The sequence below is a fragment of the Microtus pennsylvanicus genome, chromosome 8 (genome assembly GCF_037038515.1).
Source record: "Microtus pennsylvanicus isolate mMicPen1 chromosome 8, mMicPen1.hap1, whole genome shotgun sequence".
Lineage (NCBI taxonomy): Eukaryota > Metazoa > Chordata > Mammalia > Rodentia > Cricetidae > Microtus > Microtus pennsylvanicus.
This window is the reverse complement of record NC_134586.1, coordinates 10,043,277-10,053,811: the sequence shown is the minus strand read 5'-3', so window position 1 is coordinate 10,053,811 and position 10,535 is coordinate 10,043,277.

Genomic DNA, 10,535 nt, shown 5'->3' with positions numbered 1-10,535 from the left:
ATGCATGTAAACACACACCCTTAAGCCAACACAGCTGTGTAACACACCAGCTCCCAAACAACTGCAGGACTGGCTGGGGCCTTTGCTATGACCATCTCGACATTCCTCCACCCACTTCTAACCCAGGAATAGACAAACCTTTCTAAAGGAGCTGGGTAATAAATTTAGCCTTTGCAAAAGCACAAAAAGTAAACCTCAGCAATATCTTTCTCTTTTCTCAATTTTCTTCTTTTTAAAAAAAAAGTGCAAAAAAATGGTTCTCTCTTAGTTCAAAATCACACACAAACAAGCCAGAGACCAGAACTGGCTTGCTGCAGGCTGCTCCAAACATCCTCCAGCTGCTCAACTTAGAAACAGCCAATAAACGCTGTAAGCTGCTCAGTCTGGAGGCCGCTTCTGGGAGCTCAACTGTGAGAAAGGCTAGTTGTGGAGACAGGCAATCTTCATGCCAGAATGTTAGTCAGTAGTAGTGGGGATAATGTTAAACTTGACCTGAACCCTATGACCCTAGGAAAAAAGTTAGCATCTTTACCCATTGTTTCCCAAAACCCTTCTTCCTGAAATGAAACCTTCCCCAGGTAACATCAACAAATGCTTCATAAAATTTATCCATTCATGGCTTCTCCTCACCTGAGAAACTTGGTACATGACCCTAGGCAGATAGGTACATAACGTATAAAACACTGACTGGTAGTCAACCGCAAATTTATTTGAAAGCAATTCTTCGGTATTTGTACGATTCTACCACTTATTAAAGATTAAAGCAAATTTACATATTGATGAGATGGATGTGCTTGTTTGGCAAACACAGAACAATACAAAGATATGTTAATTTGATATTTGCATGCCAAGGACTAGTAGCAAAATATTTTTTAAAAAAAGCTTTGTCTTCTATAACTAAACCGTTTTATATAAGTACAGAGAGCTTTGTACGTACAGTAAAAGCCCTGAAATCCCAAACATATGACAGACTCTATTGTGAGCTGCATTTCAGGCAGCTTTTGTTGGTGGTATATAGTGTGATGGTGTGCAGTGTTCTGGTGTGAAGTATGAATGTGTGTGTGTGTGTGTGTGTGTGTGTGTGTGTGTTCAGACCTGAGGCTGCAATAATTCCCCATCACGCAATATAGATGGTAGCTACCAAAGACACCTTAATTCATTGCATGATTTATGTTGAATTAATTTGGGGGCTTTGTGCATCCAGAAAACTTTCACCACTTGCCAAATTTTTATAGCTTCCACGTCCTGTCGCACAACCCCAGATGGGGTCGTAACCCACAGTTATAGATGCTTTCAGTTTACTGAGATGCACAGCACAGTTCAGCTTTTCCTCCTCACTCTCATAAGACACAGTTGACTCCTTCCTTTATGGGTCACAAGGCCAGACACTGACCCTAGAATTTCCATTCTTTATCTCCTACATGACAAACTGAATTGTGTATCCGCATACCCTAAAGAAAACCAGTGTGACACAGGAACGAACTTTACTTAGTCATCTTTCTAAGAAGCCCTTTTGATGACATAAAGAATCATAGCTGGCAAACCGTTCTAGCTGTTGCTTGTCTGTCCTTCCCACCATGCCAGGACACTCTGACCCTCAACTCTGGGCATCTCTCTCTATTACAATAGTCTGGAAATTTCCCATTAGTTGCTTGCTCTGGCTTGTTCTTTTGATAGTGAAGACATAAGAGGAGAAACATAGTGTACCATGACACCACAAACACATGGCCTGTTTGGTTAAAAACACTGAGCGGTTTGATGTTGGGTACACGGAGCTCTGGTTGAGAGCAGAGCTCAAGGGACATTCAGGGGATAGAAAACTGAGGACGCGGTATATTAAAGCAAGCTTTTGATCTTTAAAGCTGTGGTGTTCCTGCCTTTATACTGGCTCCTCTTGAAGACAAAGTGACTTGACCATGAGCAGAGAACAGGTCCTACAAGGGAGAAAGAAAAATAGATACTAAAGCTGTCACCAAAAAGAACACTGTATCCTGCAGTGGAAACTTAATATTGATTCTGAAGTTTCTCTTCCTGGGTTGCTGGGATTACAGACGTGGAGCACTGTGCCTGCCTACAGGATGTGTCTGTCAAAGTTTAAAGAGTTCTGTAGAATTGGTGGCTTTTGAAGATCTGCCAGACCGAGGACACTGCATATTAAAGAAAGCACACACTTAAGGGAATGGAAATGAGGACATTTTGTGTGTGATAACATCACTCAGCTCTTTAAATCCCATTAAAGTTTTTAAAAATTCATTATAGTCATTTAGTGTGTGAGAGGGGTACATTCATACCAAGCAACCGCGGATGAGAAGTCAAAGGACAACTTAAAGGAGTCGATTCTTTCCTTCACTGTGCAGTTCCAGGGGTCAAATTCAGTTGCCAGGGTCAGCAGCAAGCGCCTTTTTACCCATCGAGCCATCTTTCCAGCCCCCTTTTGAATTTTATACACACACACACACACACACACACACACACACACCAAAAATTATTTCTAAAATAATGTTAAATGGCAATGTGTTAAGGTTATTCTATTGTGTTGACCACGGATAATTTGAAGCTGTATCACTGTACAAGGTACGGTTATACCATCCCTAAAGTCAATATTATTAGTTTAGAGTAGGAATAAGACCAGGACCCTCCCACACCCTGCTTCAGGCCTGGAACTCACTCACTTTGTCTTATTTAGTCCAATATAATCATTAAATGTAATATTTCAACCAGTGGGAAAATATACTATGTACCTTAGCCATGCAAAGGCAAACCGTATTGTTAAACCATTAGCTAAATGGGTTGGCAAGGCTTAAGTTTTCATCCAGTAGGTGCTTGTTTACACATATTTTTAGAAATGTAAAATCCAGGGCGGGATCATGGCTCAGGCACTAGAGTGTTTGCCTAGCATGCACAATGCCCTGTGGGTTCAATATAAAACTTCCATTTAAGTTTTATAGAAGAATTAAAATTTTACAGGAGAATTAAAAGCCCAAGGTCATTTTTTTCACTACAGAGTGAGTTCAGGGATAGCCTGAGATACATGAGACTGTCTCAATAAGACAAGAGATATAAAAATCACTATGAAATTGTCAGATCCTTTCATATTTACTAAAAGCCATTAAGACAAAACATTTTCATATCTAATAAAATATAACTTATCCTCAGTCCTGCAAATTAGATATGTGATAAAATGCCATATATGCATTTTGGTAGCCAGCTAGGTTTAAGAGCAATTGATAAAGTGGAAATAGAGGTCTCAGTTGGGTGATAATCCTTTGGTGTGTGTGATGTTTGTATACATTCAACTCAAGAGTTCCGTTTTCTTATATAACTCAACAAGATATATGTATAAAATAAACCCAGAACCAACGTTTCCTTTTATTTTATCACAGAAATTATATGTACTGCTAAAAATTACTTCATCTATCAGCATATTTTTGCTAGCAGAAAGTAGAAGATATTAAATATTTTATAAATGAATGAAAACAGAGCAAATATTTTCTGAGGCTGGACATGGAATCTACAGTCTATAATCCTAGGACTGGAATCTATAGTCTATAATCCTAGGAATGGAATCTATAGTCTATAATCACAGGACATGGAATCTACAGTCTATAATCCCACGACATGGAATCTATAGTCCATAATCCCAAAACTGGAATCTATAGTCTATAATCACAGGACATGGAATCTACAGTCTATAATCCCAAAACATGGAATCTATAGTCCATAATCCCAAGACTGGAATCTATAGTCTATAATCCCAGCACATGGAATTACAGTCTATAATCCCAGGACTGGGATCTATAGTCTATAATCCCCACACTGGAATCTACAGTCTATAATCCCAGGACATGGACTCTACAGTCTACTATCCCAGGACTGGAATCTGCAGTCTATAATCCCAGTACTGGAGAGGCTGAAGCAGGAGGATCACCATGAGTCCCCAGGGTGCAGAGTGAGATTTTTGTCTCAAAACAAACAAAAGGAATAAATGCCTTATGATATGCCTTGGAAATAAGTTTACTTGAGCAAATGATGAATTACTGTCTGAAAGAAACAAAATGTTCACTTACAATTTCCATGCAGCAACCTTCAAAAGTTTAATAGTCCTCATTAAACTTTTTCAGTGCCATGGAAAAGAAGCATTTAATGCATAGCTAGTGAGGCCCTGGCTATGGGCTTCACGATTGCTGAGATTTCATCTTGAGCTATGAACACACTTGTGCTGGGTCAGAAATTAATGGGAAGAAGTCCTAGCCTTTACTGGAAATCTTTGTCCTTAAGGCTCTCTCTCTAACACCTTCTTTTGTTTGCCTTTGTTGTTGTTGTTGTTGAGACAGGGTCTCACTGTGGCGATTTGACTGTCCTGGAACATACTATGTAGACACCAGGCTGATTTTGAATTCCCAGAGATCCACCTGCCTCTGCCTCCCCAGTTCTGGGATTAAAGGCATGTGCCACCACACCCCGCACACTCTCTTTAGAAGGTGGTAATCTTCAACAATACTCTAGGTAGTAGAAGAGTCTCATTACTGGACTGCACTAGTCAGGTTCAGAGCATCAGATGTCCTTCTCTTATCATCTAAAACTTTTCATACCCTGGGAAAATGCAGCTTAGTAAGATGAGGTGGTGGGAGGAAAAGCTATGAACTTTCCTTGAATTCTATGGATTTTCTCGAACAGTATGAGCTGTTCTCTGCAGATGCACTACAGGAAAAATACAGTGTATGGAAATTGGGCCTCTAGAGAGTATCTCTTACTTTTCCTTGTAAAACCCAATCGTAATTCTCATCCCATCTGAACACTGATGCCGTCTGTCTCTCTCCAAGTTACCAGTGAGCAAGCTGTCCCCAAAAGCTAGTCTTCTAATACAGGGATGTGAGGATAGGAAAGGGTGGGATGGAGTGGGATGGAAGGAGAGGAATGGGGAGGAGAGAAAAACAGTAGGGGGGAGGAAGAGGAGGAGTGGAAGGATAGATGGAGTGGGATGGGGTGGAATAGGATGTGGAGGTGGAAGAAGTTTACTAGTGACAGCAGCACGGACACCATTGTCCAAGCACAGGAAGTAACTCCAAGAAAGAATGCATCCCTCCTATTGGAACAGCAAAAGTGCTGGAGTGACAGCATGCTTGTGATCCCAGCACTGAGGAGGCAGAGGGTGAATCCCTGGAGCTCACTCCCCTACTTGGTAAGTTAAAGGTTAGCGAGAGAGCCTACCTCAAAACAGAAGCAGAGGGGACAGTACCGGAGAAACATCATTCCGGATTGTCATCAGGTCTCCTCATCCATATACGTGCGCACACGCGTGGACACACACACACAGCATACAAAGTGAAGGCAGGACAATTGACACCAGCAAGAGAGAGACTAGGAATGTATCAGAACAGAGTATGCTCACACATATGTATGGAAATGCCACAAGGAAACTGCAAGCTGACCTTAACAATTAGTTTTTAAAAGCATTATAAGTAATGCTTGTTTATTCCCTAACCTTTATGACAAGAAGATAAAAGAGATTATAATGAAAATTTTTCAGGCAAATGCCTGTGTTTCATAGTCCTACCTGTTCAAGTAATAGGCATATAAAGAGACTCACAGAAGACTTTTAGTGCATGTAAAATAGAAAGGGGCCTCTTGGGGGGCTAACAATTCATCTAAGTTGGATAATACATAATTTTGTACTTTCCAAACTCTCCTGCACATGTGTATGAAACTTTGTATCCATGAAACAAGTAATAAAAAGGAATTCAACTGTGAAAACTATTGCAGGAGACTGTGTATACTTCACACTGATGATGATAAAAACATTAAAGAGAAAGAACAAGAAGGCTTTATACAGAAAACCAAGCAGAAAAATTATGTGAGTGCTTTAATTTCCATTTTGAAAAATGAATCTTGCAACATTTCCTACTGAATCTTATAATTGGTTCTATAGTTAATTAAAATTTCATTAGTGAGCAGATATGAAAAGCATTGCTTATTTGAAGTATTTATTATTCCTTCTTGGATGGCTAATGAATTAAAGCCTCAAGTGCCTCTGTTCGAAAGTAGCCACCCAACTCATTCATCTACTCCCACAGAGTAATAAGTTAAAGCCAAGAAGGTCCCATATATTTGGTAGTATTGTTTTTCGTAACCAAATTAAAAATGTAAATTAATTCCATGGTACGGTCTGAAAAATTAACTACTACTTCTGCTAACATCATTCGCTCCACTCCAGTCACTTCAGTGATTAAGATTCTATTTGAATTTCATTTTCATTTAAGCATATTAAAGCTTCTGTCAACATTTTCCTCTTTGCCCAAAGGTCTATGTGAAGTTGCATCAGCGGCATCAACTTTTTTGGCTGTAGGTTCTCCATGGAATGGGGTGCTCTGTCAGTGTCTGGAGTTCGGGTCACATGCCATCGTCTGCTTTAAAACGTTTCTAAAGACCCAACATCAGTACAAACCTCTGTACTGCTGAGGACACTTAGGGTAATAGTTTGGGTCTGAGATGCCCCCCTCCCCCACACACACACACAATCCCCAGAGGCCCTACACAGAAGCTTTGGCTCCCCATGCAGCAGCATGCAGAGATGAGGGTTGGGGGTGCTCGGCTCATGACTCTCCGAAGTCGTCGTTGGTCCATCCACAGGGAGTTGGCAGCAACTTTTGGAGTTTGATGGCCTTAGCTGGGTCAGCAGGTCACCGAGAGTGGGTCCTTAAAGGACTGTCTCTCTCTCTCCCTTCCTTCCTTCTTTCCTTCTCTCTCTATCTATGTCTGCCTATCTCTCTCTCCTTCCCCTCTCTTTCCAGGACTTTTGCTTCAACACACGGTTCCTCCTCATAGTTCCCAGAACTAAGGGACCATGGAATGAAACACAAGACAAAGAAAGAAACTTCTCCTTTCTGTTGATTCTCTAGAGTATTTCTTCACAGTGACAAAAAAGAAAACCTGACTAATGTATTATTTCAAATATTTCTTAATAATGCGTGCCCTATTAAAAATGGATTCAATCACCTATAAAGTAAGAGCAGGTAAGAGAGAGATGCTGATATTTTTATTAGTGCTGAGTTTTATTGAGATCTGTCTCTATTCAGAAAACCATGGGAAACGTTCCTTAAGGGCTTAAAACATTTCCTGTTGTGAACACTTCTCATTGCTAATTAAAAGTCAATTCAAAAAAACTGTTGTAATTATGAGCATTAGAGCAGGCTTACAAAGCTAAATATAGGAAGTAAATTTTTCCCACCTGAAGGGGAAGCTAGACATTGTAGCGAGGGCATAGGTAGACACACACACACACTAGAACCTCAAATCTTAGACTCCTTTAAGAGCAATAAAGGTGGGGGAAGATGGCAGCTACAGCCCCCCCCCCTCTTCCTGTCTTGAGACTGACTCCCAGGAAATTGCTGATACTTGATTATTAACCAAACTGCATGACTGGCAGTTTCTTATGGTTCAGCCTACATGGTTGATGTGGGTTTCTTTTCATTTCTGTTTTGGGCTGAAATTGAACTCCTTGCCTTGAATGTGCTAGGATCAGGCTCTTCCATTGAACTATAATCCCAGGCACATTGTCCCATTTTCATCTACTTCCTGCCTGATTTTTGAGCACTGCTCCTGAGGAGTGGCAGGAAGTGATGTCATATGAGAGGATCTTATGGAGGGCTCTAGGGATCTGTCACTGTCTAATCAAATAATCTCTGTCTTGCTCTCTTTAACAATATGAGCACCTAGTAAAACACTAAAAAAAGAAAAAAGAATTAGCCTTTCAAGAATAATTTTGAAAAATCATAGCTACATGGGAAGGAGAAAGCAGACTATGAGGTAGATATGTTCACAGTACATACATGAAACATGCACAGTGAGTATATAGCAAGTAACTCATCTGATGGAGTGATCACTGCTCAAGCGTGGGGATTTGAGTTCAAATCCCAGCACCCACATAAAAGGGTTGTGAGGGTGCATGTCTCCAAACATAGTGCTGGTGAGGTAGAGATAGGGGACCCCCTGGATCTCTCTGACCATCCTGCCTAGTCAAATTAGTGAATTCAGTGAAGGACCCTGTCTGAAAAACATAAGGGGGAAAACAATTGAGCAAGGCAACCAAATATCAACTGCCAATCTCTGCATGCACATATATGTACAACACCCACCTGCACATCGGCATACACTCACCCACAAAAGAAAAATTTAAAATTCACCCCAAACTCATAGATACGTCACAATGTCACAAAAAAGATACTGAAATCACAGTATAACAAAATGCAATGACTTCATCCAAGTAGACTGACGTCAGAGCAGTTGCCGAGGCCCCAAGAGAAATGCTGTCTCCAGGACAACAGGCAACTTTTTAGGAAAGCCATCATAGAAATCAGCCTCCTGGATTGTGCCCTCAACCTCTCTTCTTCACCTTACCATTAAACAGTATTATTGCTTCACAAATACATGACCCAGCACTCGGGAGGCAGAGGCAGGCAGATCTTTGTGAGTTCGAAGTCAGCCTGGCCTTCAAGAGCTAGTTCCAGGACAGGCTCCAAAGCTACAGACAAACCCTGTCTCGAAAAACTAAAAGGAAAAAAGAAAAACAAATATAAGACCCAAGCTGTCCACTTGCTAAACAACACCTCCACTCTCTGTGTGCATGCCATGCTCTGTGATCTCTAGAGACTTCCTCTCTTAACAGTCAATATTCCCACATTTCCTCCTTTGTTATCAGAAGTGTGGTGAAGCAGAAGTGCGGAGAGAGACAGGGGAGGGAGAGAGGGGGCAGACAGAGTTCCTACTTCCGTTTCTTCTCCACACTGGTGTTTTAGTCTCAGCCCACCAGAAGTACAAACATCAGCTGTCATTTTTCAGGGCTGATCAAGTCTACAAAAACATCACTTCAGAATCAGAAAAACAAAAAAGGAATTGGAGCGTTTTCTATAATGAGAGTGAAGTGGAGCATTCTGGGTACAGAAATGGTATGCGCAGGGGGCAGGGGTGCTTGTTGATTCCTGGCTGCTTAACCCTGAAATAATGACACAGAAACTGTGTTAATTAAATCACTGCTTGGCCCGTTATCTCTAGCTTCTTATTTGCTAACTCTTACATAATAATTTAACCCATTTCTATTAATCTGTGTATCGCCACATGACTATGCCTTACCAGCTAAAGTTTCGTCTGGCTCCAGTGGGGCTACATGGCTTCTCTCTGACTCCACCCTTCTTTCTCCCAGCATTCAGTTTAGGTTTTCCCACCCAGCTCTGTTCCCCTATAGCTCTGCTATAGACCCAAAGCAGTTCCTTTATCAACCAATGATATTCATTGCTTACAGGGGGAAATCCCACATCAATTTTGATGGAAATAAAGTGTCATCTATACCTAAGTAGACTGCTCTCAAAACAGAGGTGACAGAATCTAGGGTAAAGCCTGTGTGTCAGAGGGATGATAGCGACAACCTCTGCCCATGAAGCTCTCTTCCATGAGTCCATGCTGTAGAAATCCTCCTGGGAGAGATTTGAATGGCAACCCCAAGGGTGTGATTTTCTCACCCACCAAGAACAGAGGGGGCTATTTGAAAATGCAAAACTCATATCGTTTCACCTTGCCGTGTGGGCATTGCACGTAGGAGCAGCATGTACCAAAATCTAAAACAGCAACAATAACAGAGCAATCACAAGAGTTCAGGCAAGCAAAAAAAAAAAATCATAGAGAGATGTTTAGAGACTCAGAGACCAATTTATTGGTAAGGTCAAGGGACATACAGAATCTAAAATAAAACACGTTTTTTCTGAGATCTGTGTGCCGGTATGTTTAAACTTTCATCTCGACTTTACCTTGTTAGTCTCTGTGGAAATGGAATCAAAATTATTTTTTTTTGTCCACCTAGAACAGCGATGCTATTGAGGTTAAAATCCTCACCTCCAATGCTGGCATGTACAGCCCCTTTTGTGACACACTGAATCCCTATAAACGTTTGCATCTGTTTTCATCCTCTTCCTGTTGTCCTTCAAGTCCTGTCCCTTCCCTGAAGTCTTCCTCACTCCCCTTCACAAATGTAGCCTTAGAAATTGTCACAGTTTCTTATCAAAAAGTTTTGACTGTCACAATGTTGCTATTTTCTACTCAATTAACTTCAGAACTTTGTCAAAATTATTTTTATGAGTTCAGCTGGGGTTATGTTAGATTATCATCAAGTTTGGGGAAATTGACAGCCTTTATAGAATTTTTTTAATTATTGAGGTTTTGGAAACACTGTCTTAAAATTATTAAAAACTTCTATAACTCAATTTGTTCACAGAAACCCTAGGAGAGGTCATTGTTGTCACTAGCATAAATAGCAAAAGTGAGCTTAAGGAATTTTTTCTCTTTCTTATTTTGCTTATATTTATTCTGCATTTTACAAATTTTTAGAAAGCTGCTCATGTAGCCCAGGCCAGTTTCGAACTTGTTATGTAGTGGGACACATCCTCAAATATTTGATTGCCCTACCTCCCTCTCTCAAGCAGTAGGACTACAGGTGTGCATTGCCATGTGCAGTTTTATCCCCATAGTGGGGATCGTACTGAGGC